This window comes from Xenia sp. Carnegie-2017, unplaced genomic scaffold (genome assembly GCF_021976095.1).
Source record: "Xenia sp. Carnegie-2017 unplaced genomic scaffold, XeniaSp_v1 HiC_scaffold_127, whole genome shotgun sequence".
NCBI lineage: Eukaryota > Metazoa > Cnidaria > Anthozoa > Malacalcyonacea > Xeniidae > Xenia > Xenia sp. Carnegie-2017.
The window spans coordinates 63,493-88,177 of NW_025813433.1; the positions used below are offsets into that span (position 1 = coordinate 63,493).

Below are 24,685 nucleotides of genomic sequence, written 5' to 3' on the forward strand. Positions count from 1 at the left end.
AGAGAATCAGTTTGACCAATCATGTAAAGAGGATTTACTACAACATTGTAGGTGATTTAGAGAATCAGTTTGACCAATCAGGTAAAGAGAATTTACTAAATCATTGTAGGTGATTTAGAGAATCAGTTTGACCAACCAGGTAAAGAGGATTTACTACAACATTGTAGGTGATTTAGAGAATCAGTTTGACCAATCAGGTAAAAGAGGATTTACTAAATCATTGTAGGTGATTTAGAGAATCAGTTTGACCAACCAGGTAAAGAGAGATTTACTACAACATTGTAGGTGATTTAGAGAATCAGTTTGACCAATCAGGTGAAAGAGGATTTACTAAATCATTGTAGGTGATTTAGAGAATCAGTTTGACCAACCAGGTAAAGAGATTTACTAAATCATTGTAGGTGATTTAGAGAATCAGTTTGACCAATCAGGTGAAAGAGGATTTACTACACCGTTGTAGGTGATTTAGAGAATCAGTTTGACCAATCAAGTGAAAGATGATTTATTACACCATTGTAGGTGATTTAGAGAATCAGTTTGACCAACCAGGTGAAAGAGGATTTACTAAATCATTGTAGGTGATTTAGAGAATCAGTTTGACCAATCAAGTGAAAGATGATTTATTACACCATTGTAGGTGATTTAGAGAATCAATTTGACCAATCAGGTAAAGAGGATTTACTACACGGTTGTAGATGATTTAGAGAATCAGTTTGACCAATCAAGTGGATGATTTATTACACCATTGTAGGTGATTTAGAGAATCAGTTTGACCAATCAGGTGAAAGAGGATCTTACAAGCCTGCATACAACACATAACGAACTTTAGGAATTAACCCAGGAAATCGTTTATTTCTCTTGAGGATAGTTATTGAAAACGTGTCTAAAGAAAGAGGTACCAAATGTGAACTCGATAAATAGGGAGGTTCATATACTCATGTTTTTTGTATTAACTTCCAGTGAAATCAATTGTTCTCTACAGATTAAGAGATGCATATATGACTTTGTGACCACCCCAGCCCTACAACCACAGAATAATAATTATAGAGAAGGGCCTCAAGTGTGCACTGCGTCCTCATGGCCGCCATTATTCCAGCAAGATATATTTAGGGTTTTTCATTTGTTTCCAAACACTACAATTACATGACGTCATTACTTCGTAATGAAATTAAAAATATTTCAATATAAGAAATGACGTCGGTTCATTTTAGTGTTTGGAAACAATGAAACCCAAACTTCTTGCTGGAATAATGCCAGTCGATATGCGCACAATATGCTTGAGGATAAAAACATCAATGGTTCCGACACAAGTGACTTTTCTGTATATTACATATTCTGTACTTCAGCTAAGAACTTTGTTATGCCACCAAGGGGAACTCTGGTATAACAACATTACGACAAAGCAATTTATCTCAGTATTACCTACAATGACCGCAATTATAACTGACCTGTAATTCAGCCATAGTATCTTCATCTTCTCGCTTGCTGGTGCTTGGGAAAAAGACGACATTGTCGATCATTTGGATAAGTTCCAATTGAACGACACACTTAATGATCAATGAATTGAACAGCATCCTCTCCGTCTGCACAACTAAAATAATGAGATGATTTTACGACGTTAAAGTAGATACATGAAAAAATTTAAAAATGACACTCGGGTGTTTGTTGAACATTTCCGTATTCACGCACAGACGATTTTTTCATTTGTCGGTAAAAATCGAACTTTTGAATATGTCAAACAAAGGGCTAATTTATCTTATTAGAGGTCTTCTAAAATAAAATAAAATAAGCAACGAATGCCAAAAATAAAGCAAAACGAGTTCCTTAAGTTAGTGCCATTTTTATGAAAATAAGTGTTAAAAGGAGAAGTAGTAATAATTACAAATTAGTAACATTATTAGTTCTATTAGCAACAATTAACAACATTATTGTTTCAAACATTGCAAAATGTAAATTTTAGAACATAAGCAGTTTCAGGAAATGTTACATGACGTCGCTGTTTACTTCAGATTGAGTTTTTCAAACGCATATATCAATTATACGTTTTTCTACGCCTTTCCAATAAACCAAAATAAATAAATAAATAAATAAAATAAAAGTAAATTAAACAAATTAAATAAATTAAACACGTAAATGGCAGCAGGCTGTGACAACAAATTATTAATCTCGATTTCTAACACATAGTTACCTGGTTCGTGTTCTTCGACAGGTTCAAATCGTAAACTAGGCGTACTATGTAAACTGATGCTGTCTTGTTCTTTTGTTTCTTCAACTGTTTCTTGAGGCATTTCCTCCTCTGTTTCATTCAAACCTTTTGACGATTGCTGACCATCTTGTTCGTCCTCGTCTAAAAAATAATACGGAAAAATTTTCACTTGTTACTCAAAGAATACAAGCTGTTTGTCCATACGAGTTAAAGATTCACACGAGCTATATTGTAATATGCGAACATTTGCTTCATATGAGCTTTTGGTTCAAATGAGCTTTTTTAATATGCGAGCTTTAGCTTACCATGAAATATTTTCCAATCCTACAATCATGGAGACAATTGAAGCAACATTTTCCTTTAAAAGAATTCAAAAACTTTTTATTTACCTTCCAGATATTTGGGCACGATATCATCCTCCAGGTCAACAGGTAACATTATCTACAATATACGTCAATTTTAAAGGTAATAAATACATAAAACAAACAGAATAGTTATGAAAATTTGTCTGAAATTTTACAGTGAAATTTTAAAGAAACGATTCAATACTTATTATCAGATAAATTTTCTCAAGCAATTTCACAAAATTCTGATTTAATAACTACGCAAAACATTTAAAATTAAAACAACCAACTTGCCATAATTTGAGAATTACAACCAGAATGACGTGTGTGCTTCGCAAACATTTGTAATTTTAACCTTGAAGTTTTGGCTCTTTTCAATCCCTTGAAATCATCGGGGCTAGCTCGCTATCCGGGCCAGCTCGCCTCCGTATAATCAGGCCCTAAGTGTAACTTATCTTGAGTGGTGATGACGGAGGAGTGACATCAGGTGTGGGTGGACTCCACCATTTCAATAGTTCGTGAGGTACGGTTGATTCAAATATCGTTTTACACATTGATATGTCTTTTCCCAGACGTCTTCGGAGAACGTGTTGCCAATGGATATGACGAGATTTTCCAAACAATTGGTACCAGACCTCGCTAACTGCTCGTTATCTAAAGACATGTATTGAATGAACGAGCAAAGCAGGACATCACCAATTAACGAGCAAAGCAGGACATATTGAATGAACGAGAAAGGCAGGACATGTATTGAATGAACGAACAAAGCAGGACAATCATTGGTGATTGGTTCTGACACAACGAACCAATCACCAAGGCATATGCCAAGCACAAACACGTTGCGTAATTTCAAGCTTACCTTGTTTGACACACCACTCTAGATGGCCATACATATCATCAAGAAAAATTTCAGCAAGAATATCAAAATACTGAGTAAAAACATCGATGATAGCAGATTGAGCGTGATTACAAGTTGTTGTCATCCATTCTGATTTCTATAAAGAAACATCACAAATTTCAAAACAACCTCAGCTGATGTCTCATTTTATAACGAGGAAATACAACACCTTATACACGGACTTTATTCTATGTAAAGGGACCTTCCGTAGTTTAAAACTACTCCTCCGGTTTTAAAGGCAAAAGCATTCTTTACAGGTGGGTAACTTTCACAAACGAGTGTTTCAAAACTTCCATACTGGTACAAATCGTTTACACAAAATGAAATCGGTGTGTGAATAGGGAATGCAAGAGGATAAGAATGGATAGAGAATGAAGTAGAGACTCTAGAATGAAAGTGGATAAAGGTGAATAAGAAATAGAGGAAGATATGAGGGGATCATTGAACTAAAATACATGGAACGCTACATGAAGCAAATAATTGAAGCCAAATCTTACATCCAGACACACGCGTGTTTAGTGTTTTGAGTTCTCTCGCGCAGTGAAAATTGATTGAACTACACCCGCGTGTCTGGGTGTAAATTGGCTTCAATTACTACGGTTTTCTATTACAGGTAGCGTTCCATGTATTTTAGTTCAATGGAGTGGATACACAATTGAAATGGATGAGTGATTGAGGAATGAAGGTGGATAGACATGAACACATGAAATGAATATTATTCCATGTGGAACTGGATAGTCGTGTATGTAAGTTGACTTTTTGCGATATAATGTGTGTTTATGGCAATCATAGACAATAAGACCAAAATAACGACATATTATAAATTACGCGTTTTGAAACGTGGTCGATTTCAGGAGAATAATGGACCGGAAAAATGTTTCTCAGCGAATCAAAGCGCGCCATTTAGCCGGAAGTGACGCTTGCCATATAATAAGAGCAAAATAATGACAGTTTTCTAACCTCCTGCCAATCTATCTGTCTGTCTGGTAGTTTCATGTTGTCGAAAATTCGAAACAAGACTTTAAACACATCACGCCACCAATGTTGGAGAAACGTGTTCCCGTATGTTTTCATGATTTCAAACATCACGGTTAGGCCTCTAGTTGATGGATGGAAAATAGCTCACATTCAAATTATACAATGCATACTAATCTATACAGTACAAACAACTCAATATTTCCACCATACCTTGTTCTGACATCTAGTTTACATCGGTTGATGATACACGAAAGTTCAAAGGACTGGAAACCAGCCTTTCACACAGATTCTGTCCTGCTCTGATATCCCAGCATTCTCTACTCCGTAGTCTTTAAATATCTGTTTATATAAGAAAAGAAAACAGACGCCATTGAAAAATGCTACACGAAAAGCGATTGAAATAGATAATTAGGATTTGATTTGATCCAAAGTGGTTAGCTTTGATGTGATTTTGCAAAATTTCAAATAAATTTCAAAGGTGAAAAGAAAGTAGATTTGCAATTGTCGTACTACAGGATTTTCGGAAAGAAATTTGGCGCAATTTCGTATCAGTCTTATTGCTTCCATACTCGTGTCCGGAAACTTGCGTTGCATGCGAATTCCGAGAGACACTTGACGGCATCTTGGAAAGAGTCGATGGTCGCGGAGAAATATTTCTCAAAATCGTGGCTGAAAGAGAGAATGGGGATGTGAAATTTATACACTGATAATCTTGTGGGATAAATGAATCTGTCAAAGCTTTGATTTACAAGTGACGTTGAAACAGTAGAGAAACAGGGCTAGAAAAGTTTAAAACTTTGCCTTTTGACACGTAATTTGCATCAACTAAAACTGTTTCATACATTTATTTCATTTCTCCATTAACTCTCGTTTAATTATCATTCATGAATCATGAGAAGATAATCCATCGACTTTATGGTAAATAAAAGTTTACCTTGAAAACTTATACGAATATGGCTGAATTACCATGGAAAAGAACGAACACATAAAATTCTTGTTGCAAAATAAACGAAGTTCTCCGTCACATCCGAGAAACACATTTACTTAAGCGATATTCAAATTCAATTTGAATTTAATTCAATATTTTACAGATGTCTAAGTCGTTCATGCTTGGAAACGGATTCACCATCATTTCTTCAAACATATGCAATCATTTTTATTTTAAAATTTTAAAATTTGCACCGATACAAGAACCTCACCCAAGAGAACAACAGACAGGTCGGCGGTAAGATTAGAAGAAAAATCTCCTTCCTTAAACTACAAACCTGTTGTTTGAAAAGCGAGTTCCACGATTCCTTCATCATGATCGGACGCAGCCAAATGAAAAACGGAGAAAACATTTTTCCAACCAGATTTGATGTTTGCGGCTTGCGAATGAACCATTTGTGTGACACATCGTACGACCATATCTCGAATTGTGGAAGAACTAAAATGTGAAAAATCCAGTTGTTGATTCAAGCAAATCGTAGACTGAAAATTGCAGTCCTTGTTGCCAAGTTCATAAAGATATTGAAGAAAGAATTTTAATCAAATCCTTCCAATTATAAGAGACAAGACAGAGCGATTGATCGAAAGACGTCCTTTGTAAAATTCGTCGTAAAATTATAACTTGGAAAAGAATCTACAAAGTCTGCCACAAATTTTGTTTATTTGAGAGAAAGATTTTCAAGCTGCAAGAAAATTTACATTTTCTGACAGAATTGACTCCTGCATAAACTTACCTGTTTTTCTTCATTATGTGTTCGAAGGGTCGGAGAAAATCCTTTTGAAATCGGAAATTTGGCAATTCCCTTTTCCAAGAACTTCATGGATAATTGTCGCAAAGAAGAACGCAACTTCTTTATTAGAGTTACAACCACATTAAAATGACACATGAATTATCTAAGATGGAGAAGTACTATAGTTGGTAGAACATTGGAGATGAAGGCATTGATTATATTGTTTTATACTTGAGATATGAAAGAAACTAGAACTGTGTTTTAAAATATCATCATAGTTCACAATTGATCTGATAGTGTAGTTCATAGAACATTGAAGACAATGATTATCTTGTTACTATACCTGAGTACATCATAACAACGTGATGTTATTAACCATAATATCAAGATACAGTCTTAGTCGTTAATAATTGCTAACCTTGTTATAATGATCTCCCAACACAGCCCATATTCGTGACCATTGCACCCGAATACGAACAATATTGTAATAAGCAATCTCTACGATCTTCTGCAGACTAAACATACGTATCATTGTAGGATTGGAAAGCTGAACTTCCGAGACTTGACGTAAACCTTCCACGAAATCGACTTAGGAGAAAAACGATTTTGAGATTTGGATACAGGAGATAACGATACTGGGATTTGAGAACTGGGGATTTGCATACTGGGGATTTGGGACACTGGGGATTTGGGATACTTGGGATTTGGATACTTGGGTTTTGGTATTTGGGAACAGGGAATTTGGATACTAGAAATTTGGGTACTTGGGATAAACAATGGTCAGTGAATTATGGTCAAGTTAGATGTATAAAAATCTTATGTAAGATGCATTTTAATGTATACATGCAAACCTACCGATAGCATCACCATCCAGTTTCACTGATCCCGTGAAAACTCTAAACGTAATAAAACACAATGAAGAAGTTGAGATGAAGATATTCTGCTGAGAGAACATAACGCAAAGACAGTGCAGGAGTTCTTTAAAATTTATTTTCATGTTTATATTCAAGGTTCTCTGGTTCACTTAAGCCTGAAGATGACTACCGCTAAGGATGTCAAAACGTCAGTCAACAATAACAATAACAGTCCTTCTCAGGACTCTGCTAACACGGATAATGAACATGTCTACATAGAGAATCATCCATCAACATTTCTTGCTGTTACAAGCCCAACTCTACCTTGAAGACAATTTTAAAGATTTCTGGCAGGGGGGAAGGGAAGAAGCAAGAACGCTGGATGGGAGGGTGAATATTTAGTTTTGCTTGACTGATTTGGTTTAAAAGCTATTTTAATTTGAAAAGAAATTAGTTGGTCACAGCGGAATGTATGACCATATATATGAATATTCACCTCTCCCCTGCATTAAAGTTCTAGCTTCGCCCTGGGGTGGGAGATAGGTCACAAAGACAATCCCCATAGCTATCATTAAAGTAAACGTTACCAGTCAACTGCAACGACAACACTTTGTGCAGCGGTCTCCCAAATGGCTTCCTGTGAGCCAGCCGCTTTCGAGTCAGCGGCAACAGGCATCCGACCTTCATAGAAATACAAACAAAGAAAAGCACAACGTTAGTATTTGACATTTACGAGCGTCACAACAATGTTATAAGCAACCTGAGGTTATATCATAAGGTGTCTTGTTGTTTGCGATGAATGCTGTGGGTGAATTAGTAACACCGCTGGACGCCGTGTGAAGGTATCGCGTTTTCACACCAGTACCGATAAGTTGAGCCAATTCAAGTTGGGAAATGCATTTCAGTATCTAGAATGAAAACAATGACTTTAGGGAAAAGTAAAATATGCGCCGAGCGGAACGAGCATTTGAGCAACGAAAACGAGTGTTCAACAAGACGAACATAAACGTTAAATACATACGTAGAAAATATCTTCAAATAAAAAATATCTTGAGAAAAAACTTCATTTTCTTATGTATATTTATTACAGAAGTACATTTGTGATACGATTCTCTGATGAAGGGTATGAAATACGGTCAACAAAGCACTTGGAAAAATGAAAGGTAAAGACTGTAGCAATATCGTGAAGATAAGACTACAGACAAGACCTAGACTTTTCCTTTGATGAAAAACAATCGATCATATTTTCAGTCGTAGACACCAACCATAATATATAGCAAGATGATTCTCTACCTCGAGCCAAGACTTCCCGATGTAATTACCATCCGTTTGAGCGATGGTAAGAAGTGTCTTGATCGTCTCCATGTTCTTCGTTTTCATTTCATGAATATGCGTGCCACTGGTCGCAGTAATTAAAGTGAACCTGGATAGAGCTTGTACGAAAGCATTTCTTTCCAACTACAATGTGAAAAGAGTTATTAGGAGTATCGAAAAATGAACTTAATGGTAAAGAATCTCCATTCATATTCCCTAACATCATTATAACTAGCTGTAATCATTGAAAAACTTTTAAGAAAAGATTATTTCACATTCACATGCATTCTGATATATCCATATATGTACACAAACAGACAATTAATTCAAAGGTAAACAAACATCTGTTTTTATTGTATACATATGAGTATAATCTAAACCTTGAACATATAACACGCAAAGAACATGACGTGTATGTAACTACGTAAATATATTCATAAATTTCAACAATTCAACATTCAACATATTTTTGAATACATATTTATGTCCGAGAAAGGGTCACCAGGTGATGAAAAGGTATGCAGAGACATTAATGTCGTTATTTCATACCCAAATATATAAAAAAGAACACATTTTTGTATGTTTATCAACTTACAGGCATGCTGAATATGCAAGATATTCTTATTGCACAGCGGATTCCATCAAGACAAAATAAAGCAACAGAAGAATCGTCGTTGTCTTGTAGATTGAAGCTGAACGCGGCAAGAAACGGACTCCATGCAACCTTAAACACACAAAACAAAATGGTTAACAATGGGGACTGGGCAGGTTGTAAGAAGCAGATTTAGCTTAAGTAGTGGATTATCTCAAAAGAAAATTCAGTCAAATCATTCACTGCTCAGTTAATATATTAGATTATCAAACAGATTTACTCTTCGTCATCGCAAACATTCATTACATAAAATCTAAGTCTTTTCTTTAACAAGATTAAGATGAATGTCATCATGTTTGAAATCTACGCCCCCGTACTTGGCACTGTCCATATAAGTTGACATCACAATTCACGCTTCGTTAATCAATCCTTACATACACCACATAGATTATCCTCCAGACTCCACCCCCCGTACCTTGAACATTGTCTTCACGTGACCAATCTGTGTCGCAGTGACGAAATCCGTCTGAATATGACTCACGTCTTCCATTTGTTTTTTGGCGTTTTCCGCCATCTGCTCCATTTCCATAGAATACAACATACGACGATGTTTCTCACTTTGCAAATCTGTAAAGATGTATTATAATCAACATTGTCAACCGAAAATCGTCAAAACCTGTCCTAAATTATTGTTGATGTTAAATGAAAAAAATTAACACATGGTTCATAGATTAACACTTAAATGATCATCACCTTGTCTAGTGTATCATCTGCATGTAAGAATTGAGCGACTTTGGTTGCTGTCTCACGAAGGAGACCTTCAGATTGAAGCAATTCCATACCTTTTGATGGATTCTTGTTAAATCTTAAAGTAAATAGTAAAATTGAATAAAAGTACAAAAGATAAGCAAATTGTTGACCAAACTTACAATTAAATTCCCTTTTCTCTCGTCTCCTCTTCTGTTTAAGAGTCTCAAATTCTTCAGCATTATCGATGGCTTTTGTACTTCTGAGAGACAAGTGACTACCCCCCATTTTTTGAGATTATAAATCACCGTGCTCCCCCTGTTTTCTTCTCCTTGGTGCTTCCTTTTAGAAATTGTTAGGTACGATCAACCAGATCTGTCAGGAAATTTATATGGAAGAGATTAAACAGAAGTATTGAGGAATAACTATGATGATTTGAAGATCAATAAGGGATTGCATGGATCATTAAGAGGTTAGCATAGATCATTAACAGATAGCCTAGATTATCGGGAAGATAGTATAGATTATTGAGAGATAGACTAGTGAGGTATGAGTCAATAATCAGTAACTATAAACATTAAGATTTAGCCTTGATCCACAGCGACACCAGCAAGGGAAAAAGATAACCAAGGGATAACTTAGATCCTGAGAGGTTAACTACAATTGTCGAACAACTAGTTATGATTAAGAACATTAACGTGTGTATAAGAAAATAATGGAGTACCTTCGATAAATAGGGATACAGAGTATAGAAAGATGGAATCTTGATGGAGACAAAATTCTTCAGTGTAGCCGATATCAAAGAGAGAAGTACAATGGATCATAAAGCGATAAGTTATGAAATGTATAACAATATTAAGTTTATATTAAGCTACATGCGAGTTTCTTCAGTTTCATAAAGATGTTAAAACTCACCAAAATTATCGGCCTCCTGAGAACCAGGTTTAAAGTAAAGATCCCTGCTCCATTCTACCATACATTTAAGAATAGAAGCGAGACATTCCAGACCTTTGATACACTGCGTTCTTGAACCTGGAAAATCATATAAAAACAAGATGACATTGATACTATTCATATAAAAGCGTGATAAAAGATGTATTATAATCAACATTGTCAGCACAAAATTAGAGACATGTTCTACTCCTTTTCATGTTGATAGACTATGTCCCAGTTTTTTCATAATAGACTACGTTCCAGTCCTTTTCAGTGGCATAGATATGAACAAGAAAATGTAGAGAACTAAACAGTTTGAAACATATTCATCAACTTACTGGTGTCGCTCCTAATTCAATAGAGCTTGACATCCTTGGGCAACTTTAGACCAATCATTGATCAATCTTTGAAAGATATTAAAAATGCGAATTCACAGTCGTAATTTAAATATATATCAACGACAGTCTGTGCTTCTGCAATAAAGGACACGAATGGACATTAATGGATAATATGAATGGATATTAATGGATGACAGGAAGATAAAATAAAAAATTTAATTGTTGGTATATTGATAATTAGTAAGGAAAGGTCACACCTCACCTCTTGCACACACACCGAAAAATTTAAACAAGAGGATTGTAAAGACTGAATATAGGATGGGATTTGGAAATAAAAGATGCTTAATTGTTGTACAGGGTTAAGCAAACGGAAGTGATATTTGGTAGAACTGGAGACAATGTTAGTGCAAGCTTTACACAGTTGACAGTTTGCACCAGCTAGAGAGTTCTCACTTACGTCTCAAGGTTTACATAAGCGAGTACAAACACAAAAAACATCTTTTAGTTCTTTTGTAAATAATAGTAATGCGAAACAGACAACTTCAAGAAAGTTTAAAATTTTTCTCTAACATGTATTCATGATTCATTTGCAAATTATCTTTGATTGATATAATTCATGTAGCTCAGATACGCACGTTTGTACAGGCTAATGCAAACACAGTTTAAGTTGTTTTCTCTGTTTAAGTTTTATTAAGTAAATAGTGATGTCGGATGAATAGCTTTAGAACATTGTTTTGATGTCGATAAACATTCACGGTGTACATTAAAAAAACACAATTGATTTTATTAAACTTTCTGATAATCAGTGAAAGACTCTCAATGAAAACAATAGGTTTCCAAAGAAATAAATGATCATAAAGTTCTGAAATTTTCATAGCGTGACTAAACTTGAGGGACAATCGCTTTTAGAGAAAATTGATCGATGGTATTTCAAATATTAGTTGTTTTTATAAATACCTTGGTAGAAGCGTTCAAACTTTAGAGGTACTTGTCTTCTTTGGCACAAGAGAAAACTTCAAGCAAAGTACTAATGATTAAATATGGTTTATTGCATTGAAACAAAAAGGAAAAGTTTCTCCATCAAATAAAAATGCAAATAACAAACTAGAAACAGGAAACATTGAGTAATCGTACTTCATTTAAGAAAGATATAATATCTTTTAACAAAGGCTCCTTTGATGAGGTTAGGCTTCTCTGCACTAGGTTAAATTAATTTCTCATTTGGCATTTTCCGTTTTTTTGTTAAGTACTTTCAGTAATATATGTTAGTTAAGTTGCATGGGCTACAAACGTCGGTAACTTTGGTTAAAATGGTTGAACGAGAATACAGATTTTGTTCGAGTGGTCTCCTTTGATTTTGGTAAAACCTTTGATTCAGTTTGAAATAACGTCGCAGTTTAAAATTTTTCTTTTCAATTTGACTCCTGTTACTTTGTCTCTTGCTTTTTTTGATCGCACAAGTTTTATGCTTCATGCAATTACTTAGCGAGATTTTTTCTTTTAGAAATTCAATGAACGCTTTTTAAAATAGATTATTATGTTGTAATTTTTCTTTAGAAACTGAAATATTTTAGTATCCATTTAAAAAAAAAATAACGAGTGAAAGCCAACTATTTACTTGCAGCACTTGGCCTCTTGAAGAAAAAATTGAAAGATTTAATCACAAAATCCTAGTTGAAACATGATTTTTTTATTTATCTTCAAATTGTAAAAATAGACCACCGTGATCCTTCATAATAGACCTTTTCAAGGTTATCGCAGCCATGTTGCAGGGGGTGCCAAAACATTGCGCCGAGCGCGCGGTCACGCATGGCGTCCATATAAATTACTAATAAATGCGCAAAAATTACCCTTATACAATATACATATTGGCCATTTCTTTCAAAAATATTTCTCAAACTCATCCATTTTAATAGTCAAACTATTATTTGCAATTTTTTATACACGTGAGTCCAATTTTGTGGTAATCAAAAAGCGGAAAGTTAAAGAAAACATTTGTTTTTGAACAACTTGACCGTCGTTTGAGCGATGTTCTTGGGTTCGCAAATGTGCGGATCTCATAAGCCAAGTCAAACGAACTAAACCCTAAACTAGCCGAGTAGCCGTGAGCAGTCATAGCCAAAATGGTAAAAAATGCGCGTTGTGCAGTTGGATATTGCGATAATGATATAAGCTATCCCTATTACCAAGTTAAGAGGTCTCATGTAGAAAATTTAGTTTTTCATAAGTGGCCCAAAGATCAAGCACTTGCTGAAATTTGGTGAAAACAATTGCAAACAGCAGAGCGGATGACTTTAACCCGAAGCCTGGTGCACAAGGTACTTTCATTTGCTCAAATTATTTTGCCTTGATAAGAAGAACCCCAAATAAAAGGGAACGGATTATCCTTTGGTTTTTATTACGCTATCAGAGTACGAGCAATCGAGGACCCCGCTTAAACGTAAAGGAGAAGAAACATGGACAACATCAAAGTGTCCTCATCAAGCCTATGACACCGAGGATTCTGATTCAAGTTTTGATGGAAGTCCAGCAAAATCTGAGGCATCTTTACTCCTGTCCTATAAAACCTGGATCAAGTTTTTTCATTCTCCTCTTTTGAATTTGCTCTTTTTATCTTTATTTATTAGAAAAAAAACCATAAAAGCAAATGTTTCTTACTTTCACAAGACTTAGTCTAATGACCTTAGAATTTTCCTCCTGTTTTATGTAGATGCAACATTCAGAAAAGGGGGGGAGGACAATTTAAGCTTATACGACCAAATCTGGTAAACAAACTTGGTCACGCTGCATGTGGGTGTCTAGGTATACGGACATGTACAGCTTTTGGAGTGAGTGCCCTAATAGGAAGGACAGCCACAAATTTGCCTTTTTGCTTGAACGTTTTGAATGTGATGTTTTTACTCGTGTATTAATTTCCAATTCGAATAGAAATTGTACAAAAATGTGTCGCTCGTGTCAAATGGTACAATATATTAATGAAGCGTTTACCAGCTTTCCAAAGCGCCGTCCTCAGCTTGCTGTTAAAATTGAAGCCTTTAGCAAACTTATACGAGTTCTCCAGCACTTCGCAAAACAAAAACAGTTGGTTAGATGTAAGATGTGGAAACATTCCGTCGTGTTTTCGTTTACCGGTTCGTCGAGGAGTGTTGAGACACTGAAATAATGAAAAACTAAGTCAATAATTATAATGAGACATGTACGATTATTGAAAGTAAACAACTCTGACTACAGTGTATCGTTGCTACTTATAACAATGTCAAGACATGAAATTGTATGAAAGTTCAGCTCTTGTTAAATAAACGTCAAAAACCAAGATGCAAAACTCTCAAAGAGCGCATTTGATTGGATCATGGTTGACAATCACTCTCTGGAAAAACACGGTTGTAGCTACATATGGTATTTAAATGGCTATTTTTTAAGTAAATAGTCCGACTCCAATGTGTGTGTAATCACCACGATAGCACTCCGGTGATCACATAGCTCAGTTCTATGATTTCTTTTGGTATTTCGCGAAGGAAAGTAAAATTCGTAAAAATTGCAATTTGTCTATTTTTACATCAATCCCGGCGATTTTGTGAATCAGTTTGACAAATCAGGTGAAAGAGGATTTACTACATCATTGTAGGTGATTTAGAGAATCAGTTTGACCAACCAGGTGAAAGAGGATTTACTACACCATTGTAGGTGATTTAGAGAATCAGTTTGACCAACCAGGTAAAAGAGGATTTACTACACCATTGTAGGTGATTTAGAGAATCAGTTTGACCAATCATGTAAAGAGAGTTTACTACAACATTGTAGGTGATTTAGAGAATCAGTTTGACCAATCAGGTAAAGAGGATTTACTAAATCATTGTAGGTGATTTAAGAATCAGTTTGACCAACCAGGTAAAGAGGATTTACTACAACATTGTAGGTGATTTAGAGAATCAGTTTGACCAATCAGGTAAGAAGGATTTACTAAATCATTGTAGGTGATTTAGAATCAGTTTGACCAACCAGGTAAAAGTTTACTACAACATTGTAGGTGATTTAGAGAATCAGTTTGACCAATCAGGTGAAAGAGGATTTACTAAATCATTGTAGGTGATTTAGAGAATCAGTTTGACCAACCAGGTAAAAGAGGATTTACTAAATCATTGTAGGTGATTTAATCAGTTTGACCAATCAGGTGAAAGAGTTTACTACACCGGTGGTTTAGAGAATCAGTTTGACCAATCAAGTGAAAGATGATTTATTACACCATTGTAGGTGATTTGAGAATCAGTTTGACCAACCAGGTGAAGAGGTTTACATCATTGTAGGTGATTTAGAGAATCAGTTTGACCAATCAAGTGAAAGATGATTTATTACACGTGAGGTGATTTAGAGAATCAATTTGACCAATCAGGTAAGAGGATTTACTACACGGTTGTAGATGATTTAGAGAATCAGTTTGACCAATCAAGTGAAAGATGATTTATTACACCATTGTAGGTGATTTAGAGAATCAGTTTGACCAATCAGGTGAAAGAGGATCTTACAAGCCTGCATACAACACATAACGAACTTTAAGGAATTCAACCCAAGGAAATCGTTTATTCTATAAAGTCTCTTGAGGATAGTTATTGAAATACGTGTCTAAAGAAAGAGGTACCAAATGTGAACTCGATAAATAGGGAGGTTCATATACTCATGTTTTTGTATTAACTTCCAGTGAAATCAATTGTTCTCTACAGATTAAGAGATGCATATATGACTTTGTGACACCCCCCAACCACAGAATAATAATTATAGAGAAGGGCCTCAAGTGCACTGCGTCCTCATGGCATATTATTCCAGCAATATATTTAGGGTTTTCATTTGTTTCCAAACACTACAATTACATGACGTCATTACTTCGTAATGAAATTAAAAATATTTCAATATAAGAAATGACGTCGGTTCATTTTAGTGTTGGAAACAAAATGAAACCATCTTGCTGGAATAATGCCATCGATATGCGCGCACAATGCTTGAGGATAAAACATCAATGGTTCCGACACAAGTGACTTTTCTGTATATTACATATTCTGTACTTCAGGAACTTTGTTATGCCAGGGAACTCTGGTATAACAACATTACGACAAAGCAATTTATCTCAGTATTACCTACAATGACCGCAATTATAACTGACCTGTTGTATAGTATCTTCATCTTCTCGCTTGCTGGTGCTTGGGAAAAAGACGACATTGTCGATCATTTGGATAAGTTCCAATTGAACGACACACTTAATGATCAATGAATTGAACAGCATCCTCTCCGTCTGCACAACTAAAATAATGAGATGATTTTACGACGTTAAAGTAGATACATGAAAAATTTAAAACACTCGGGTGTTTGTTGAACATTTCCGTATTCACGCACAGACGATTTTTTCATTTGTCGGTAAAAATCGAACTTTTGAATATGTCAAACAAAGGGCTAATTTATCTTATTAGAGGTCTTCTAAAATAAAATAAAATAAGCAACGAATGCCAAAAAATAAAGCAAAAAAAGTTCCTTAAGTTAGTTTTTTTATGAAAAATAAGTGTTAAAAGGAGAAGTAGTAATAATTACAAATTAGTAACATTATTAGTTCTATTAGCAACAATTAACAACATTATTGTTTCAAACATTGCAAAAATGTAAATTTTGAACATAAGCAGTTTCAGGAAATGTTACATGACGTCGCTGTTTACTTCAGATTGAGTTTTTCAAACGCATATATCAATTATACGTTTTTCTACGCCTTTCAATAAACCAAAATAAATAAATAAATAAATAAAATAAAAATAAATTAAACAAATTAAATAAATTAAACACGTAAATGGCAGCAGGCTGTGACAACAAATTATTAATCTCGATTTCTAACACATAGTTACCTGGTTCGTGTTCTTCGACAGGTTCAAATCGTAAACTAGGCGTACTATGTAAACTGATGCTGTCTTGTTCTTTTGTTTCTTCAACTGTTTCTTGAGGCATTTCCTCCTCTGTTTTTCAAACCTTTTGACGATTGCTGACCATCTTGTTCGTCCTCGTCTAAAAAATAATACGGAAAAATTTTCACTTGTTACTCAAAAATACAAGCTGTTTGTCCATACGAGTTAAAGATTCACGAGCTATATTGTAATACGAACATTTGCTTCATATGAGCTTTTGGTTCAAATGAGCTTTTTAATATGCGAGCTTTAGCTTACCATGAAATATTTTCCAATCCTACAATCATGGAGACAATTGAAGCAACATTTTCCTTTAAAAGAATTCAAAAACTTTTTATTTACCTTCCAGATATTTGGGCACGATATCATCCTCCAGGTCAACAGGTAACATTATCTACAATATACGTCAATTTTAAAGGTAATAAATACATAAAACAAACAGAATAGTTATGAAAATTTGTCTGAAATTTTACAGTGAAATTTTAAAGAAACGATTCAATACTTATTATCAGATAAATTTTCTCAAGCAATTTCACAAAATTCTGATTTAATAACTACGCAAAACATTTAAAATTAAAACAACCAACTTGCCATAATTTGAGAATTACAACCAGAATGACGTGTGGCTGCCAAAACATTTGTAATTTTAACCTTGAAGTTTTGGCTCTTTTCAATCCCTTAAATCATCGGGCTAGCTCGCTATCCGGGCCAGCCTCCGTATAATCAGGCCCTAAGTGTAACTTATCTTGAGTGGTGATGACGGAGGTGTGGAGTGTGGACTCCACCATTTCAATAGTTCGTGAGGTACGGTTGATTCAAATATCGTTTTTACACATTGATATGTCTTTCAGACGTCTTCGGAGAACGTGTTGCCAATGGATATGACGAGATTTTCCAAACAATTGGTACCAGACTCGCTAACTGCTCGTTATCTAAAGACATGTATTGAATGAACGAGCAAAGCAGGACATCACCAATTAACGAGCAAAGCAGGACATATTGAATGAACGAGAAAGGCAGGACATGTATTGAATGATGAACGAACAAAGCAGGAACAATCGCGGTGATTGGTTCTGACACAACGAACCAATCACCAAGGCATATGCCAAGCACAAACACGTTGCGTAATTTCAAGCTTACCTTGTTTGACACACCACTCTAGATGGCCATACATATCATCAAGAAAAATTTCAGCAAGAATATCAAAATACTGAGTAAAAACATCGATGATAGCAGATTGAGCGTGATTACAAGTTGTTGTCATCCATTCTGATTTCTATAAAGAAACATCACAAATTTCAAAACAACCTCAGCTGATGTCTCATTTTATAACGAGGAAATACAACACCTTATAGGACTTTATTCTATGTAAAGGAAACGACCTTCCGTAGTTTAAAACTACTCCCTCCGGTTTTAAAGGCAAAAGCATTCTTTACAGGTGGGTAACTTTCACAAACGAGTGTTTCAAAACTTCCATACTGGTACAAATCGTTTACACAAAATGAAATCGGTGTGTGAATAGGGAATGCAAGAGGATAAGAATGGATAGAGAATGAAGTAGAGACTCTAGAATGAAAGTGGATAAAGGTGAATAAGAAATAGAGGAAGATATGAGGGGATCATTGAACTAAAATACATGGAACGCTACATGAAGCAAATAATTGAAGCCAAATCTACATCCAGACACACGCGTGTGTTTTGAGTTCTCTCGCGCAGTGAAAATTGATTGAACTACACGCGTGTCTGGGTGTAAATTTGGCTTCAAATTACTACGGTTTTCTATTACAGGTAGCGTATTTTTTAGTTCAATGGAGTGGATACACAATTGAAATGGATGAGTGATTGAGGAATGAAGGTGGATAGACATGAACACATGAAATGAATATTATTCCATGAACTGGATAGTCGTGTATGTAAGTTGACTTTTTGCGATATAATGTGTGTTTATGGCAATCATAGACAATAAGACCAAAATAACGACATATTATAAATTACGCGTTTTGAAACGTGGTCGATTTCGGGAGAATAATGGACCGGAAAAATGTTTCTCAGCGAATCAAAGCGCGCCATTTAGCCGGAAGTGACGCTTGCCATATAATAAGAGCAAAATAATGACAGTTTTCTAACCTCCTGCCAATCTATCTGTCTGTCTGGTAGTTCATGTTGTCGAAAATTCGAAACAAGACTTTAAACACATCACACCAATGTGGAGAAACGTGTTTATGTTTGTTTTGATTTCAAACATCACGGTTAGGCCTCTAGTTGATGGATGGAAAATAGCTCACATTCAAATTATACAATGCATACTAATCTATACAGTACAAACAACTCAATATTTCCACCATACCTTGTTCTGACATCTAGTTTACATCGGTTGATGATACACGAAAGTTCAAAGGACCCAGCCTTTCACACAGATTCTGTCCTGCTCTGATATCCCAGCATTCTCTACTCCGTAGTCTTTAAATATCTGTTTATATAAGAAAAGAAACAGACGCCATTGAAAAATGCTACACGAAAAGCGATTGAAATAGATAATTAGGATTTGATTTGATCCAAAGTGGTTAGCTTTGATGTGATTTTGCAAAATTTCAAATAAATTTCAAAGGTGAAAAGAAAGTAGATTTGCAATTGTCGTACTACAGGATTTTCGGAAAGAAATTTGGCGCAATTTCGTATCAGTCTTATTGCTTCCATACTCGTGTCCGGGAAACTTGCGTTGCATGCGAATTCCGAGAGACACTTGACGGCATCTTGGAAAGAGTCGATGGTCGCGGAGAAATATTTCTCAAAATCGTGGCTGAAAGAGAGAATGGGGATGTGAAATTTATACACTGATAATCTTGTGGGATAAATGAATCTGTCAAAGCTTTGATTTACAAGTGACGTTGAAACAGTAGAGAAACAGGGCTAGAAAAGTTTAAAAACTTTTGACACGTAATTTGCATCAACTAAAACTGTTTCATACATTTATTTCATTTCTCCATTAACTCTCGTTTAATTATCATTCATGAATCATGAGAAGATAATCCATCGACTTTATGGTAAATAAAAGTTTACCTTGAAAACTTATACGAATATGGCTGAATTACCATGGAAAAGAACGAACACATAAAATTCTTGTTGCAAAATAAACGAAGTTCTCCGTCACATCCGAGAAACACATTTACTTAAGCGATATTCAAATTCAATTTGAATTTAATTCAATATTTTACAGATGTCTAAGTCGTTCATGCTTGGAAACGGATTCACCATCATTTCTTCAAACATATGCAATCATTTTTATTTTAAAATTTTAAAATTTGCACCGATACAAGAACCTCACCCAAGAGAACAACAGACAGGTCGGCGGTAAGATTAGAAGAAAAATCTCCTTCCTTAAACTACAAACCTGTTGTTTGAAAAGCGAGTTCCACGATTCCTTCATCATGATCGGACGCAGCCAAATGAAAAACGGAGAAAACATTTTTCCAACCAGATTTGATGTTTGCGGCTTGCGAATGAACCATTTGTGTGACACATCGTACGACCATATCTCGAATTGTGGAAGAACTAAAATGTGAAAATCCAGTTGTTGATTCAAGCAAATCGTAGACTGAAAATTGCAGTCCTTGTTGCCAAGTTCATAAAGATATTGAAGAAAGAATTTTAATCAAATCCTTCCAATTATAAGAGACAAGACAGAGCGATTGATCGAAAGACGTCCTTTGTAAAATTCGTCGTAAAATTATAACTTGGAAAAGAATCTACAAAGTCTGCCACAAATTTTGTTTATTTGAGAGAAAGATTTTCAAGCTGCAAGAAAATTTACATTTTCTGACAGAATTGACTCCTGCATAAACTTACCTGTTTTTCTTCATTATGTGTTCGAAGGGTCGGAGAAAATCCTTTTGAAATCGGAAATTTGGCAATTCCCTTTTCAAGAACTTCATGGATAATTGTCGCAAAGAAGAACGCAACTTTTTATTAGAGTTACAACCACATTAAAATGACACATGAATTATCTAAGATGGAGAAGTACTATAGTTGGTAGAACATTGGAGATGAAGGCATTGATTATATTGTTTTATACTTGAGATATGAAAGAAACTAGAACTGTGTTTTAAAATATCATCATAGTTCACAATTGATCTGATAGTGTAGTTCATAGAACATTGAAGACAATGATTATCTTGTTACTATACCTGAGTACATCATAACAACGTGATGTTATTAACCATAATATCAAGATACAGTCTTAGTCGTTAATAATTGCTAACCTTGTTATAATGATCTCCCAACACAGCCCATATTCGTGACCATTGCACCCGAATACGAACAATATTGTAATAAGCAATCTCTCGATCTTCTGCAGACTAAACATACGTATCATTGTAGGATTGGAAAGCTGAACTTCCGAGACTTGACGTAAACCTTCCACGAAATCGACTTAGGAGAAAAACGAAAACATTTTGAGATTTGGATACAGGAGATAACGATACTTGGGATTTGAGAACTGGGGATTTGCATACTGGGGATTTGGGACACTGGGGATTTGGGATACTTGGGATTTGGATACTTGGGTTTTGGTATTTGGGAACAGGGAATTTGGATACTAGAAATTTGGGTACTTGGGATAAACAATGGTCAGTGAATTATGGTCAAGTTAGATGTATAAAAATCTTATGTAAGATGCATTTTAATGTATACATGCAAACCTACCGATAGCATCACCATCCAGTTTCACTGATCCCGTGAAAACTCTAAACGTAATAAAACACAATGAAGAAGTTGAGATGAAGATATTCTGCTGAGAGAACATAACGCAAAGACAGTGCAGGAGTTCTTTAAAATTTATTTTCATGTTTATATTCAAGGTTCTCTGGTTCACTTAAGCCTGAAGATGACTACCGCTAAGGATGTCAAAACGTCAGTCAACAATAACAATAACAGTCCTTCTCAGGACTCTGCTAACACGGATAATGAACATGTCATAGAGATCAATCCATCAACATTTCTTGCTGTTACAAGCCCAACTCTACCTTGAAGACAATTTTAAAGATTTCTGGCAGGGGGGAAGGGAAGAAGCAAGAACGCTGGATGGGAGGGGTGAATATTTAGTTTTGCTTGACTGATTTGGTTTAAAAGCTATTTTAATTTGAAAAGAAATTAGTTGGTCACAGCGGAATGTATGACCATATATGAATATTCACCTCTCCCCCTGCATTAAAGTTCTAGCTTCGCCCCTGGGGTGGGAGATAGGTCACAAAAGACAATCCCCATAGCTATCATTAAAGTAAACGTTACCAGTCAACTGCAACGACAACACTTTGTGCAGCGGTCTCCCAAATGGCTTCCTGTGAGCCAGCCGCTTTTTTCGAGTCAGCGGCAACAGGCATCCGACCTTCATAGAAATACAAACAAAGAAAAGCACAACGTTAGTATTTGACATTTACGAGCGTCACAACAATGTTATAAGCAGAGGTTATATCATAAGGTGTCTTGTTGTTTGCGATGAATGCTGTGGGTGAATTAGTAACACCGCTGGACGCCGTGTGAAGGTATCGCGTTTTCACACCAGTACCGATAAGTTGAGCCAATTCAAGTTGGGAAATGCATTTCAGTATCTAGAATGAAAACAATGACTTTAGGGAAAAGTAAAAATATGCGCCGAGCGGAACGAGCATTTGAGCAACGAAAACGAGTGTTCAACAAGACGAACATAAACGTTAAATACATACGTAGAAAATATCTTCAAATAAAAAATATCTTGAGAAAAACTTTTTTCTTATGTATATTTATTACAGAAGTACATTTGTGATACGATTCTCTGATGAAGGGTATGAAATACGGTCAACAAAGCACTTGGAAAAATGAAAGGTAAAGACTGTAGCAATATCGTGAAGATAAGACTACAGACAAGACCTAGACTTTTTCCTTTGATGAAAAAACAATCGATCATATTTTCAGTCGTAGACACCAACCATAATATATAGCAAGATGATTTCTCTACCTCGAGCCAAGACTTCCCGATGTAATTACCATCCGTTTGAGCGATGGTAAGAAGTGTCTTGATCGTCTCCATGTTCTTCGTTTTCATTTCATGAATATGCGTGCCACTGGTCGCAGTAATTAAAGTGAACCTGGATAGAGCTTGTACGAAAGCATTTCTTTCCAACTACAATGTGAAAAGAGTTATTAGGAGTATCGAAAATGAACTTAATGGTAAAGAATCTCCATTCATATTCCCTAACATCATTATAACTAGCTGTAATCATTGAAAAACTTTTAGAAAAAGATTATTTCACATTCACATGCATTCTGATATATCCATATATGTACACAAACAGACAATTAATTCAAAGGTAAACAAACATCTGTTTTATTGTATACATATGAGTATAATCTAAACCTTGAACATATAACACGCAAAGAACATGACGTGTATGTAACTACGTAAATATATTCATAAATTTCAACAATTCAACATTCAACATATTTTTGAATACATATTTATGTCCGAGAAAGGTCACCAGGTGATGAAAAGGTATGCAGAGACATTAATGTCGTTATTTCATACCCAAATATATAAAAGAACACATTTTTGTTTATCAACTTACAGGCATGCTGAATATGCAAGATATTCTTATTGCACAGCGGATTCCATCAAGACAAAATAAAGCAACAGAAGAATCGTCGTTGTCTTGTAGATTGAAGCTGAACGCGGCAAGAAACGGACTCCATGCAACCTTAAACACACAAAACAAAATGGTTAATAAAATAAAGTTATCTCAAACCAGTCAAATCATTCACTGCTCAGTTAATATATTAGATTATCAAACAGATTTACTCTTCGTCATCGCAAACATTCATTACATAAAATCTAAGTCTTTTCTTTAACAAGATTAAGATGAATGTCATCATGTTTTGAAATCTACGCCCCCCGTACTTGGCACTGTCCATATAAGTTGACATCACAATTCACGCTTCGTTAATCAATCCTTACATACACCACATAGATTATCCTCCAGACTCCACCCCGTACCTTGAACATTGTCTTCACGTGACCAATCTGTGTCGCAGTGACGAAATCCGTCTGAATATGACTCACGTCTTCCATTTGTTTTGGCGTTTTCCGCCATCTGCTCCATTTCCATAGAATACAACATACGACGATGTTTCTCACTTTGCAAATCTGTAAAAGATGTATTATAATCAACATTGTCAACCGAAAATCGTCAAAAACCTGTCCTAAATTATTGTTGATGTTAAATGAAAAAAAAAATTAACACATGGTTCATAGATTAACACTTAAATGATCATCACCTTGTCTAGTGTATCATCTGCATGTAAGAATTGAGCGACTTTGGTTGCTGTCTCACGAAGGAGACCTTCAGATTGAAGCAATTCCATACCTTTTGATGGATTCTTGTTAAATCTTAAAGTAAATAGTAAAATTGAATAAAAGTACAAAAGATAAGCAAATTGTTGACCAAACTTACAATTAAATTCCCTTTTCTCTCGTCTCCTCTTCTGTTTAAGAGTCTCAAATTCTTCAGCATTATCGATGGCTTTTGTACTTCTGAGAGACAAGTGACTACCCCCCATTTTTTGAGATTATAAATCACCGTGCTCCTGTTTCTTCTCCTTGGTGCTTCCTTTTAGAAATTGTGTGTTACGATCAACCAGATCTGTCAGGAAATTTATATGGAAGAGATTAAACAGAAGTATTGAGGAATAACTATGATGATTTGAAGATCAATAAGGGATTGCATGGATCATTAAGAGGTTAGCATAGATCATTAACAGATAGCCTAGATTATCGGAAGATAGTATAGATTATTG

General features: G+C 35.2%; 1 long non-coding RNA gene and 2 pseudogenes across 1 annotated transcript; all 3 read right to left on the reverse strand.

Annotated features, from left to right (window-relative positions):
* Nucleotides 1–2,315: 2,315 nt before the first annotated feature.
* On the reverse strand, nucleotides 2,316–9,939 carry LOC124446827 (annotated as a pseudogene).
* A 727-nt stretch (nucleotides 9,940–10,666) lies between these two features.
* On the reverse strand, nucleotides 10,667–12,340 carry LOC124446912. Its single transcript, XR_006948555.1, has 3 exons — nucleotides 11,880–12,340; nucleotides 10,923–11,057; nucleotides 10,667–10,683 (listed from the first exon to the last, which is right to left on the reverse strand). It is a non-coding gene; the product is annotated as an uncharacterized LOC124446912 (long non-coding RNA).
* Nucleotides 12,341–17,689: 5,349 nt separating this feature from the next.
* Nucleotides 17,690–24,448, reverse strand: LOC124446839 (annotated as a pseudogene).
* Nucleotides 24,449–24,685: the final 237 nt, after the last annotated feature.